The sequence below is a fragment of the Amblyraja radiata genome, chromosome 23 (genome assembly GCF_010909765.2).
Source record: "Amblyraja radiata isolate CabotCenter1 chromosome 23, sAmbRad1.1.pri, whole genome shotgun sequence".
Taxonomy (NCBI): domain Eukaryota; kingdom Metazoa; phylum Chordata; class Chondrichthyes; order Rajiformes; family Rajidae; genus Amblyraja; species Amblyraja radiata.
The window spans coordinates 7474021-7487418 of NC_045978.1; the positions used below are offsets into that span (position 1 = coordinate 7474021).

At 40.7% G+C, this 13398-nt stretch overlaps 1 protein-coding gene across 7 annotated transcripts in view; it reads right to left on the reverse strand.

Moving 5' to 3' along the window:
* The window catches only part of rtel1 (regulator of telomere elongation helicase 1), a 108018-nt gene that overhangs the window by 11469 nt on the left and 83151 nt on the right, over positions 1-13398 (reverse strand). For 4 of the 7 annotated variants that reach the window (XM_033041491.1, XM_033041492.1, XM_033041496.1 and 1 more), the window contains one exon: positions 5803-6058. The exons of 1 other annotated variant lie outside the window; for it this stretch is intronic. The gene's annotated coding sequence lies outside the window, so the exon portion shown is untranslated. Of the gene's footprint in view, positions 1-5802; positions 6059-10152; positions 10254-13398 lie in introns of those variants that run through there. 2 more of the 7 variants (XM_033041493.1, XM_033041495.1) reach the window with 2 other exon arrangements.

Here is a 13398-nt window from a genome sequence, read left to right on the forward strand (position 1 = left end):
GATGTTTGTGGGAACCCGAACCCGGACCCGGAGCGTGGCAAATTGCAGAATTGAAAGCTGAGACAAGGTTCTCCCAAACTTCTTAAGGGGTTGGACAGGATAGACGCAGGAACATTTGTTCCTGACTTTGGGGGAATCCAGAAACAGAGGGTCACAGTTCAAGAATAAGGGGTAGCCCATTTGGGACTGAGATGAGGGAAAACTTTCTCACCCAGAGAGTTGTGAATATGTAAAATTATCTGCCACAGAACGCAGTGGGGGCCAATTCGCTGGGTGTATTCAAGAGAGAGTTGGATACAGTTCTTAGGTCTAACGGAATCAAGGAATATGGAGAGAAAGCAGGAGCGGGGTACTATGATCATGTTGAATGGCGGTGCTGGCAGTATCTCTGGGGAGAAGGAAAGGGTGACGTTTCGGGTCAAGACCAAGAGTCAGGGGAGAGGGAGACTAGAGAGATGAAAGTGTAAGGTGTGAAAACGAGACATCAAGGGGGTTACGGCTCAAGGAAAATATAGAATAGATATACAAGGCAATAAAAACATTGGGGTCTATTCCATTTGACTGATCAATGGTTACTGCAGACACACTCTGTGGGTGAGAGTTGAGAAGATTAGGGGCAAGTTAAAGGCACATTTCTTAAATGTTGCGATTGTACCTACCTCCTCTGGCAGCTCGTTCCATACACCTACCACCCTTTGCCTGAAAAAAGGTTACCCCTCAGATTCTTATTAAATCTTTCCCCCGTCACCTTAAACCTATGTCCTCTGGTTCTTGATTCCTTTACTCCAATGAATAGAGTCCTCGCCTGTTCAACCTCTCCCTATACCTCAGGCCCTCGAGTCCTGGCAACATGCTCGTAAATCTTCTCTGCACCATTTCCAACTTGAGTGCACACTTCCCAGCTCTGTCAAGTTAGTCTGATTAACGCAATATAATATGTAACAAGAAGGAACTGTAGGGCCGAAGGGCCTGTTTCTGTGCTGTATGACTCTATGACTATCTTTCCAGGATCGTCCCACTATCCATAGAATCAGTTTTGTGAACTTAATTTGCACTCCTTTCTTTGTTGATACACCCTTTGTACAGCTATCGAAGCTGTTGAGTAATAGACGTTTTGATCTCTTTACACATTGCCAAAAAATGCAAAACCAAATACCCAAATATCCTCCAGCAATTTTGTGTACCTTCGATATTCCAGCATCTGCAGTTCCCTTTTGAACACCCTATTATTACACTCATTCTTTTTTTTGTTGACATTTCTTGTTGTTGAGTCATAATCTCGAAATGTCAATTTGCTTTGTCATTATCACGTAACCTTTTGCATATTTTTCCTTCATTGGTTCTATATATCTCTGTCACCGTCTGTATCTTTCTGTTATTTGCACTATCAGTTTATTTATTCATGTGTGTATATATTTATATCATGGTATATGGACACATTTATCTGTTTTGTAGTAAATGCCTACTATTTTCTGTGTGCTTAAGCAAAGCAAGAATTTCATTGTCCTATACAGGGACACATGACAATAAACTAACTTGAACTTGAACTTGAACTTGAACTATCTCTCGTTTCCCTCTCCCCTGATTCTCAGAAGACGGGTCTCGATCCGAAACGTCACCTACTCATTTTCTCCAGCCTCTCCTGCGTTTTGTGTCATTAAACCAGCATCTGCAGTTCCTTCCTACACATTGAATCTGTAGTGAGTCTAGCTATGAACAATTTACAAACATGCTGAAAGATTTAGTCTAGCAGTACTGTAGTTTGAGATGACGTTACTGAAGGATCGGGTAATGTAATGGAAGGTGGGGAGGAGAAATAAAAATAGTGGATGATCACCTTGCTATGCTTATAATACTGGCCCGCAAATAGTCAATGGGAATTAAATAGTCAAATGTGCGTGGCGATTGCAGTGAGCTGCAAGCCTAATAGGATTGTCATAATAGTGAATTTTAACTTTCGCAATCTAGATGGGGCTCAGACCAAGTTGAACGTGCCAAACCTATTCGGCCCGAAACGTCGCCTATTTCTTTCGCTCCATAGATGCTGCTGCACCCGCTGAGTTTCTCCAGCATTTTTGTGTACCTATTCAGGAAATGTTCCTCAGGAAATGCGAGGGCCCTCCAAGGGAGAGGTCAGAGATTGACCTGGACAGAGCAAGTGACTGACGTGTCAATGGATGGGCCATTTAGAACCCGAGAAACAGTTTTATTAGCATTATATTTATACTTCAAAACTGTTATCCATTTTAAAGCAAGTGTTTACATGAATTGTGTGTTTTGTTATTTTATTCTATGTTATGACTGCAAGGCACGAAATTTCGTGCAGACTGAAAAGTCTGAATGGCAATAAAGGATACTTGATACTTGAATTAAAATAAGACATGCATGCCGAGTCAGGTGACGTGTTGCAGCTGCAACATGTGGGAGCTATCAGCACAGGGGAATGAGAGAGAGAGAGAATGCATGTGGGAGAGAGACAGGTGGTGGATGGGACAAGAATACAAGCTGAACTGTCCTCAAGAACAAACTATGGAAGGGGATCCAAGTCCCAGATAATAACTGGATGTTCTGCAAAACAATTGGATGATAGTATGAATGTACCTTGTTAAAACCATTGGTAGACAAAAATGCTGGGGAAACTCAGCGGGTGAGGCAGCATCTATGGAGCGAGGGAAATAGGCGACGTTTCGGGCCGAGACCCTTCTTCACGCTGGTGTGAGGGTGGAGTGGGAGAGAAGATGAAAGGAACAGGAGGAGCCCGTGGGCTGAGGGAGAGCTGAGAAGTGCAGGAGTTAAAGGGCAATGATTAGTTTAAGCAAAATGCAGTTCCAATAATCTTTGTTCCAATTAAATCATTTTGGTTTCGTAGAAAATTGATGCAAGATGTGATGAAAAGATTGTGACGTCCCGAGGCAGTTTCGATGAATTCGAATTAATGAGATTTGTGAGTCAGCGTTGTGTGCCGCGTGTAAGACGTGACATTCAAAATGAATGTGTGACGTTTTAGGTCGAGAGCATTCTTCATACTGACGCAAGGAGAGTGGGAGTGTAAGGAGTGAAAACAGGACAAAGGGAATCCAGGTCAAGGAAAATGTAGAATAGATCATTGTCAGCTGGGAGAAGATGAAAAAGCAAACAGAGAAACTGGGATGGAGAGGGATGGAGAGAGAGGGAAAGGAAGGGTTACTCGAAGTTGGAGAAGTCAATGCTGGGGTGTCAGCTGCCCAAGCGAATTTGTGCTGAGCCTCACTGACAATGGAGGAGGCCCAGGACGGAAAGGTCAGCATGGGAGGGGAAGTTAAAGTGTTGAGCAACCAGATCAGGTAGGTATAGGCGGACTGAGCGGAGGTGTTCAGCGAGACGATTACTGAGCCTCTGCTTGGCGATCATTTCGGACTGACCTTTCTGTCCTGAGCCTCCTCTGTTGTCAGAGTGAGGCCCAGCGCAAATTGGAGAAACAGCACATGGGCTTGGGCAGCTTGCAACCCAGCAGTGACTTCTCTAACTTCCAGTAACCCTTGCTTTCCCTCTCTCTCCATCCATCCCCCTTCTCAGTTCTCCGACCAGTCAGTCCGACTGTCTCTGACTACAGTTTATCTCTGTCCTGGGCCTCCTCCATGATCAGAGTGAGGACCACCGGAAATTGGAGGAGCAGCACCTCACATTTTGCTTGGGCAGTTTATACCCCAGCGGCATGAACATTGACTTCTCCAATTTCAGATAGTCCTTACTGTCTCCTCCCCTTCTCAGCTCTCCCTCTAGCCCATCTGGCCCATCTTCCTTTCTTTCTTCTTCCTGCCCCACCACCCTCACATCAGTCTGAAGAAGTGTTTCTGCCTGAAACGTTGCCTATTTCCTTCGCTCCATAGATGCTGCCTCACCCGCTGATGGTCTCCAGCATTTTTGTCATTTCAATGTTCCAGCATCTGCAGTTCCTTCCCATACAGTTTATCTTTGCTTTGTTGTTACCCTTTTCCCAGCTAACAATGATCTATTCTACATTTTCCTTGATCTCGATTCCCTTTGTCCTGTGTTCACACGTTACACTCTTCCTTATCTATGTATCTCCCTCTCCCCTGAGATCAGTCTGAGTTAAGGGTCTTGACCTGAAACGTCACCCATTCCTTCTCTCCAGAGATGCTGCCACTCCTGCTGCATTACTCCAGCATTCTGTGTCTGACATTCTAAATTAATGTTTAGCTTCAAAAACGTGCCACATTGCCCAGGCTTACAATCCAGTGCCGTTCTGAGGATTGTCTTTTGAACAATAATGTAAAATGCCAAAAAGTATAAATAAAGAACTGCGCTGGAGTAACTCAGCAGTTCAGGCAGCATTTCTGGAGAACATGGATAGGTAACGTTTGGGGTCTCGACCCGAAACATCATCAATACATGTTCTCCAGAGAAGTTGCTTGATCGTCTGAATGTATGCAGAAGATTCTGTGGCAATGCTGTATTTCAGACTTGTGGATTAACCCGGATGTCCTGGCCTATATATATATATTTTAAATTTGTATTTTTATTAGAAGCAATGTACAGTAGGTTAAACCGCGGCATATGACAAGCATTTCGTGTACAGCTTTTATTTTAAATTTAACAAGAAAAAGGTAGATCAAGAAAGAGAGAGAGCTAGAGAAGAAAAGAGTGAAGGAAGTAGTGATGTGTAAACCCCTAGAGTACCCAATGGGCAGTCCAGGGGTGAACAAGTGATAGCCTGTAGAAAAATAAAGACAAAAACCCATACAACTGTAAAAAAAGAAAGAAAAGAAAAAAAAGAGGCGAAAAAGACGACAAGAGAATAAAAAGAACCCCTTGTGTAGGGATATACCTGCTTCATATCTTACCACACCCATCACCCAGTTCGTGAATCGGTTTATTTCCAGAGTTGTGTTGCACCATACTATACTTGTAATAAATCAATAAATGGAGACCATATCTTTAAATATTGCTCTGATTTCCCTGCTAAGACGAGTCTCATATCTTCTAGATGTAGCGTCTCAGACATGCTTGTGATCCACATTTTAAGCGTTGGGGTGGATGCATTTTTCCAAAATTTGAGTATGTTTTTTTGCCGTTATCAGGCCATAGTTAAGGAAATATTGATAGCTCAGAGCAGGCATCTGTTGTTCCAAAATTCTGTATGGGGGTCCAGTTTTGTTTTTAATAATTTTGTGAAGATTTCAAAGATTTCTTTCCAAAATATATGGAGTTTTATGCAGGAGACGAAGGAGTGTGCTATAGTTTCTTTTTGAGATAAACATGTCACAGATGGGGGATACATTTGGGAAAGTTTTATTCAGTTTAGTTTAATATAGTCTATGTAATAATTTAAATTGGATTAGGATATGTCTTACATTAATCGAACAGTTATGTACGTATAGAAGATATTTATCCCATCTGTCTTTGGGAATTTTTAAAAGACAGATGGGATAAATATCTTCTATACGGCCTGGCCTATATTGATTCCTGTATTTACATTTCTGAAATATTATCTGATCATAATAACAATGATCGTCATGTAATCTTGCTAGCTGCAAAATAGCAATTTTCCTCCAATTTGCAAATGTACCACATTGATTAAAAGGCATGCGGGGACATTCTGAACGATTATCTTGTAATTATGAAATATTTGCATTCACAAATTATAATGAAAAATTCAAAATGAAATTTATCATACTTTAACAAGTCAGCACACTATACTGAGTTTTTAAAAAATGGCTTCATGTCAACGTATTTATTATTTTCCATAAAGAAATATTCAGTGACATATCACACTTGAATAATTCAGAGCGCCACAGATAGTAAAAAAACACTTCATATCATAATATTTATTATTCACATACGCTGTGACAGATACAAAAATAAGATATAAATTCCAGCTCACCATTTTGAAAACATATTTATGTTCAAATAAACCACAATTTTCATGATATTTATTGTACAATCCAGACATTCAAGAACGTCCATCAGAACTCCGTGATTCATCTCTCGCAAACAAAACTTGCCTCAAGTGTCTTCTAGTGGTGGTTACTTTGCAAGTTGGACACATCTTATTTTCCTGGAAGGATGACAGTACAGTGAAAGTTTAAATCGTGCGGTATTTCAATATTTGCATAGCTGAGAGAACAACCATAGCCTTTCAACCACTCAATTGAAGTTGGTTCACAGTGTAGAATAATCACAATGATTATAATCAAAGAGATGTCAGGAATAGAATTAAAGTGGTTTCAAGTTTTTAGAAAAAATAATCATTTCCCGTTTCTCTTTCTTGCCTAAACTAACTTTGATTTTCTAAGGGTAAAATACTACAATGTTGATGGATAAATAAATAAGTGCATAGAAAAAAAGTAGACAGCAGATCAAGTTAACCTGAAATGTTATGTTTCTCTCCAGATGCTGTCTGATCTGCTGCGTATTTTCAGCATTTAAAAGAAAACTATCTTACTTCCTGGTTTTCAAATCTAAAGAAAAGTCATAACATCCAATTCTCCATTTATAGTGCAAGCTGGTGGAGAATCAGATTTTTATTCAATAACTAGACCAAGTGTCCCGTTCCCCCAACACAATATTTGACCACTCACCCGTTCCCCCAACGCAATATTCCACCACTCACGCATAGCCCCCAACTGCTCATTTCCCCTCATCCCCCAGCACTCTCCCCCTCCTCTTCACCCTCCCTCTTCTCTCCCCTCTCCTTCCACTCACCTCTCCCTCCCTCCATAACCTCTCTCCCCTCTCAACCCCACTTTGACGTCATTGTGAGGTCGAAGCTGCTGTGTTTATTTTATGTAATTTAAAGATCCCATTGTGATGTCATGGTGGAACGCTGCTGTGTTTTTGAAAACTGAGCTTTTTTAAATGTAAATGAGATCCCATTGTGATGTAATTGTGGGGTGGAATCTGCTGATGGGCAGTTTATGTAAATTAGATCCCATTGTGATGTCATACGCTGCTATCTGCCAATACAGATGAAAGATTTTTGTCAAAGAGGAGTTTTGTAAAGTGTAAAATCTGAATAACTTGTAAAATATACCATCAATCTGAACGAAACTTGATACAATACACCACAGGACAATGGTGAGAAAATTGTAGCGCTATCGTGTACCGTTTTGGCGTAATTTCAGGAGCACAATGACAGACAGAATCACAGACATAATAACAAACAAGATAAGAGTTTTAGCAATATATATATATATATTACTCCAGCAGGTTTAGTCTATCTTTGGTATAAACCAGCATCTGCAGCTCCATTTTATTATATAAAGGTTTTTTATTCAGTCCAAATTTTGTCCAAAATAACAAAGATTAATATTGGTGCAATCTGTGAACCACAACATGTTTTTGTACTTCAAAGCAATGAGGCTGGTGAGTAATGTTCCTCAGGAAAATTCAACCATGTGAAACCTTAGTGTGGTTAGAGTTGTGATCTGCCACTCACTCCAATAACATTATGAATCGCTTCCCTGGAAGATACAGAATGTTTCTTACAACCCACGGTCCTACTCTCAACATAAGGTTATGGCTGAAACAAGGAACTGCAGATGCTGGTTTACAACAAAAAAAAAGACAAAGTGCTGGAGTAACTCAGCAGGTCAGGCAGAATCTCTGGAGAACATGGATATGTGACGTTTCGGGTCCCTTCTGCAGACTGATTGTGGTGGGGGGGGGAAGATAAAACAGGGAGAGAGGAGGGGCAGGACAAAGTCAAGCAAGTGCTAGGTGGATGCAGAACAGGGGGTGGAGCGATTATTTGATAGGCAGGATGCCAATGGGAAGTAGAGTCTACGAGTGATAGGAAACAGTCTCTACTTTTAACTGCCTCCCAAATTGTGTGAAACTGGATCCACAAGGAACTGCAGATGCTGGAATCTTAATCAAAAACCAAAGTGCATTTGGAACAAGAGGCAGCAGAGTACAGGGAATGTACAGACAACATTTTTTTTAAACAATAAACAATTTACAGAACTCGTACCCATTTTATCTACTGGATTTAAATTAGCTAATTTCAAGGATATTCCATGATCCCACTACCCGATTATTTCTTCAGAGCCCTGTATGTGACGAATAAACTTGACTTGACTTGACTTGGATGTTGCTAGTGTGCGGAGTTCACTGGTCGGTGGGGACTCGGTGGGCCAAAGGGCCTGTTTCCGCACTGTATCTTAGTTTAGAGATACAGCGCGGAAACAGGCCCTTTGGCCCACCGAGTCCCCACCGACCAGTGAACCCCGCACACTAGTAACATCCAAGTCAAGTCAAGTCAAGTCAAGTTTATTCGTCACATACACATAGAAGATGTGCAGTGAATCCTACATACACTAGGGACAATTTACACTTATACCAAGCTGATTAACCCACAGACCTGGACGTCTCTGGAGGTGGAAGGATACAGAAAATGTCAGAGAATGTACAAACTTGGTACAGACAACCGAAGTTGGGATCGAACCTGGGTCTGTGGCACTGCAAGTGTTGTAAAGCAGCAACTTTACCGCTGCACTATTTGTATGAAGTATTTATCCAGCGATAATTGTTGCTGCAAAGCATTCAATTTCCAACAACTTTGTTGTTCTCTTAATCTCTTTCCTCACTTTGACAAAAACTCCCAACTACAGAAAATACTTTTAACATACATGCAATCAAATCTTTGATAATGAATTGGCTATATTATTTCATCTATCTTATCTCATTGGTAACCACCAGGTCCCTCAGATCGGCCGACTTGGGGCTGCTGAATATCCCGCCGTCTAGGCATAAGCTTAGGGGCTACCGCACCTTTGCGGTTGCAGCTCCTAGACCGTGGAACAGCATCCCCCTTCCCATCAGAACTGCCCCCTCCATCAACTCCTTTAAGTCAAGACTAAAATCTTATCTATACTCCCAAGCCTTTCCTGACGTCCACTGGGCGAGGGCTATATGTATATATGTATGTAGTTTGTTTGTTTATACTATTCTTATAACAAATGTAAAGCACTTTGGCCAACGAGAGTTGTTTCTTTAAATGTGCTATATAAATAAATGTGACTTGACTTGACCATAGCATTCCGAGTGTTTCATGACAAGATTTTCTACCACTATATCATTACAGCTATTCCACAACATGTGTTCGAAATGCCTTTTAATCCTCATAGAATCCAAAATCTACATTACCTTGACTGCGCCCTGATAATTTTCTTGCACTGGTATGTCTACACATGCCAGAAATTCAAGTCATTTGGAAGTGGATGTTACTTATAGTTTTAGGGAAAGTTTTTATACAATCTAAAGCTTTAGAGTGGTCTTTGCTCATTTTTAACATTGTTTTTTATATATTTTATCAGGTGGATTGTTATGGGAGTGATCACAAGACATAAGAGTGGAATTGGTCCATTCGGCTCATCGAGACTGCAAGGGTAATTACCTCCAATGGAGCAAATATTGTAAGCGAAATCAGTTTTGATGCACCTCCTAATTTCCACGTAGCAGAGAAACACGTGTACATTCAGCACAGGTTCCAATTAACCACCAAAAGCATAATGATAAATCAGACAAAAAATGCAGGATTTGAGGCAATGTTTAAGTCTGTGCATTTCTATGTATGTTTATGTGTGCACTGTATCTAAGGGCGGCACGGTGGTGCAGCAGTAGAGTAGCTGCCTTACAGAGCCAGATACCTGGGTTTCATCCTGACAACGCACGGGTATTGTCTGTACGGAGTTTGTACATTCTCCCTGTGACCGCGTGGATTTTCCCTGAGTGCTCCGGTTCCTTTCCATGCTCCAAAGACATACAGGTTTGTAGGTTAATTTGGTTTCGGTAAAAATGGTAAATTGTCCCTAGCGTGTAAGATAGTGTTAGTGTAGGGGGAGATCACTGGTCAGCACGGATCAGGGGAGGGGGGGGGGCGAAGGTCCTGGTTCCGCGCTGCATCTCTGAATAAATTCAAAGCTTTAGCAATAAACAGTAATTAAACCAAATTAAATAAACAAACTAAAGAAGGGTGAATAACCATCTGTTTTTGAATGTACATGCACTAAGTAACTGTGTTTTTAGTTTACTACCATTTTTCTCGGTTGTAATTTAGTCATGGCTTTGCATAAGCAGGCTTCCAAAATACAACATCTGTACTCAATGTTCCCCCCTCCAACCACCACAGATTAAAAAATCCAGTCTAACCTTTAATAACTGTTTCCAGCAGCCCATGCAGCAGGTGAATTCACAGTTTTGACAACTAAATGGCATTGTTGCATCAACTCTACAACGTATGCAGTGGAAACCTAGCAGAATATGTTGCAAAGTTTAGAATATTTCTTTAAAAAAATAATCATAAAATTGAGTCTCATTGTCAGACCTTTCAGTGCAGTTAATGTAAAAAAAAAACCCCAGCAAATCACAGTAAAGGGGCTATTTTAAGATATCTTCAGAGACTTGAGACAGACTGGATAGTTTTAAGAAAACTCAGAGTGCAGGAGTAGTTTAGCTGGTCAGGCAGCATGTCAGGATAACATTGATGGGCAATGTTTCTGGTTGGGACCCTTCTTCAGACAGATTATGAGGAGGGGTGAGAGAAATCTGGAAGAGAGGAAGGGCAGGACAAAGCCTGCCAGGTATTAGGCAGACACAGATGAGGGGGGGTTATTTGACAGGCAGATGGTTGGACTAGCCACAGATGAAAAAACATGACGTGTGAGACAAAAGGATTGAAGACTTACAAATTGTGAAGCTGGAGGAAGGAATGTACCTGGAAGGAGAGAATTAGATGCAAGTCCATGCGGGGCACAGAGAAGAGGTGGGTTCTATGGGGGGAGGGCTATGTCGTTACTTAAAATTGGAGAATTCAACTTCCAATTGGAGTTTTAAGGCAGATTCATATTGTTCCAACAATTTGGGGAAATGTTTCCACCAAAATGTGCATACAGTGGTACCTGCTTAGTAGGAACAACTCTAGAACTGTATTGTGCTTTCTTAAATTAACTAGTGACTCAATGGTAATGTTGAATGAACATGTGCTCTTTGTTTGGTGTATAAAACATATATTCAAATTATACAATCTATTCCACAGTAATACGTCAGCTTACACTGAACCTGAAATACAGCTCCAAAAGCAGAATGTACCCAATAAAACATCACATATGTGAGGTAGACACAAAATGCTAGAGTGACTTAGCGGGTGAGGCAGCATCTCTGGAGAGAAGGAATGGGTGACATTTCAGGTCAAGACCCAACTTCAGTCTACCTTCGATTTTACCAGCATCTGCAGTTCTTTCTTACACATTACTATCAAATATGTGACTATCTTGGTAGAGAATATGTAAAAGAGAAGAGCACAGTTGGCTTTTAAAATCTAATCTTAAACTGATTTTTTAATGGATTTCTAAAACAAGAAACCTGTGCTTCATACCACATTGAACTGATAGTTTTGGTCACTTCAAACCAATCCACAGTCTACTATGCTGTAGCTTAAACTCTATGGATAGATAAATACAACTGACATCATTTTATTCAGCAAAAAATATTCAGTACTTAAATTGCCAGATATGCATAAGCCTTGCCTCTCAATTCAAAGTAATGTAAATAAATTCAGCGGGACAGGCAGCATCTCTGGATAGAAGGAATGGGTGACGTTTCGGGTTGAGACCCTTCATCAGGTTATGTCAGGGGAGAGGTAGATACAGTGATAAGGATGAGTAAGGTGTGAAAATGAGATAAAGGGGATGGAGATCAAGGAAAATTATTGTTAAAATCATTGTTAGCTAGAAGAAGGTAACAACAAACCAAACAAATAAAATGTAAACGAGGAACATCAAACTAGTCGGAGAACTGGGAAGAGGGAGGGATGGAGAGAGAGGGAAGGTAATCATCTTTGAAATTATCACACTTCAACCATTTCAGGGAAATCGCATAAAGTCTTATTTAGTAATCGCTGTGTGCTTGCTGGCACACATTGCCACCTCATATATAGACGAAAGTAAAATTCACATTCCCAATTTCATTTCTTAACCCTGTAATTATTGTTACCCTCTGGCACAATTAATCATCTATGAACTCAAGTGATGGTATTGGTCGCCACGCCTTTAAAGTGGTAAATTATCCTAGTTAAGGGGACCAGAGAGCAGCGTTGGGATGTTCTGGGAAAGTCAACGCTAATAAAGGATTCAAGTCCTCACATTTTTTTCAAACTTCCCTCTCCCTTCTCTTTTCGAAACATAGGAGGTTCTTTTCAACTCTTAGATTAATTAAGAATAAATCATCAGATGAGCTGGTGGACGCAAAAACTCCAGGATTGTTTAAGAGAGAAGCGAAGCCTACATTAGTGGCGAGTAACCACAAAATAAATCCAATTATTCTTCTCATTTATTAAAAGAACCGTGTAGATTATAATTACTAAGCAATGCAAGGATAAGTGTTTTAGGGATGGCACAGTGCCTCACTGCTGGTGGAGCTGCTGCCTTACAGTGTCAGAGACCCAGGTTCGATCCTGACCGCCGGTTCTGTCCTTGGAGTTTGCATGTTCTTCCTGTGGCCGTGTGGGTTTCCTCTGGGTGTTGTGGTCCCCCCTCCTCCTATCCCAAAGTCGTGTGGGTTGGTGGATTAATTAGCAGATGTATATTGCCCTAATGTTGGGAGTGGCTTATCTCCATGGTGCATCTTTCAATCAAAAACCATATGTTGTTTAAGCTTGCATTAAGATGTGTTACTATAGAGAATGGTGTGTAAGTAAGTGGTAGAATCTGGGAGGAATTGATAATATGGAGAGACTAAAAATACAATTAGTGTATGGTCAGCAGGGACTCTGTGGGACAAAGGGCCTGTTTCCATGCTGTATCTTTCCATCAAAGTGCAAAGATATACACATTAAAATATCTGTAACGTGTCATACAATACTCAGTGATCCACTGCGTCCTGCTGCTTATACCCATGGTACATATATTTTCTTAAAATGAACCCTGTTATTGATTGAGATAAAATAATAATTTATAAACATTAGTTTACCTAAACTATGGTGCCTCAGACAACCTCAGGACAACATGAAGTGCTTTACAATCAATTAAACACCTGTAGAGTTTTGTCCATACTATAATCTAGGAAACAGCAATTAACACCCTGAAACAAACAGTCAGATCCTCAGTTTTAGAGTTTGATAAGGAGACAAAATTGAGTTTTGGCTGCTGCACATTCAGGTTTTTTTTTTCCACGTGGTGCCACAGTATTTTTAAATCCTGGAAGCCACAAATTGCATCTTGGTTCAATGTCGTATTCAAATGACAGAGGCATTATCATTGGAGAATGGTCCCAGCTGTTATCAGGCAACTGAACCATTCTACCACCAACTAACGAGCTACTATCTACCTCATTGGAGATCCTTGGATTATCTTTGATCGGACTTTACCTTGCACTCAACATTATTCACGTTATTCTCTT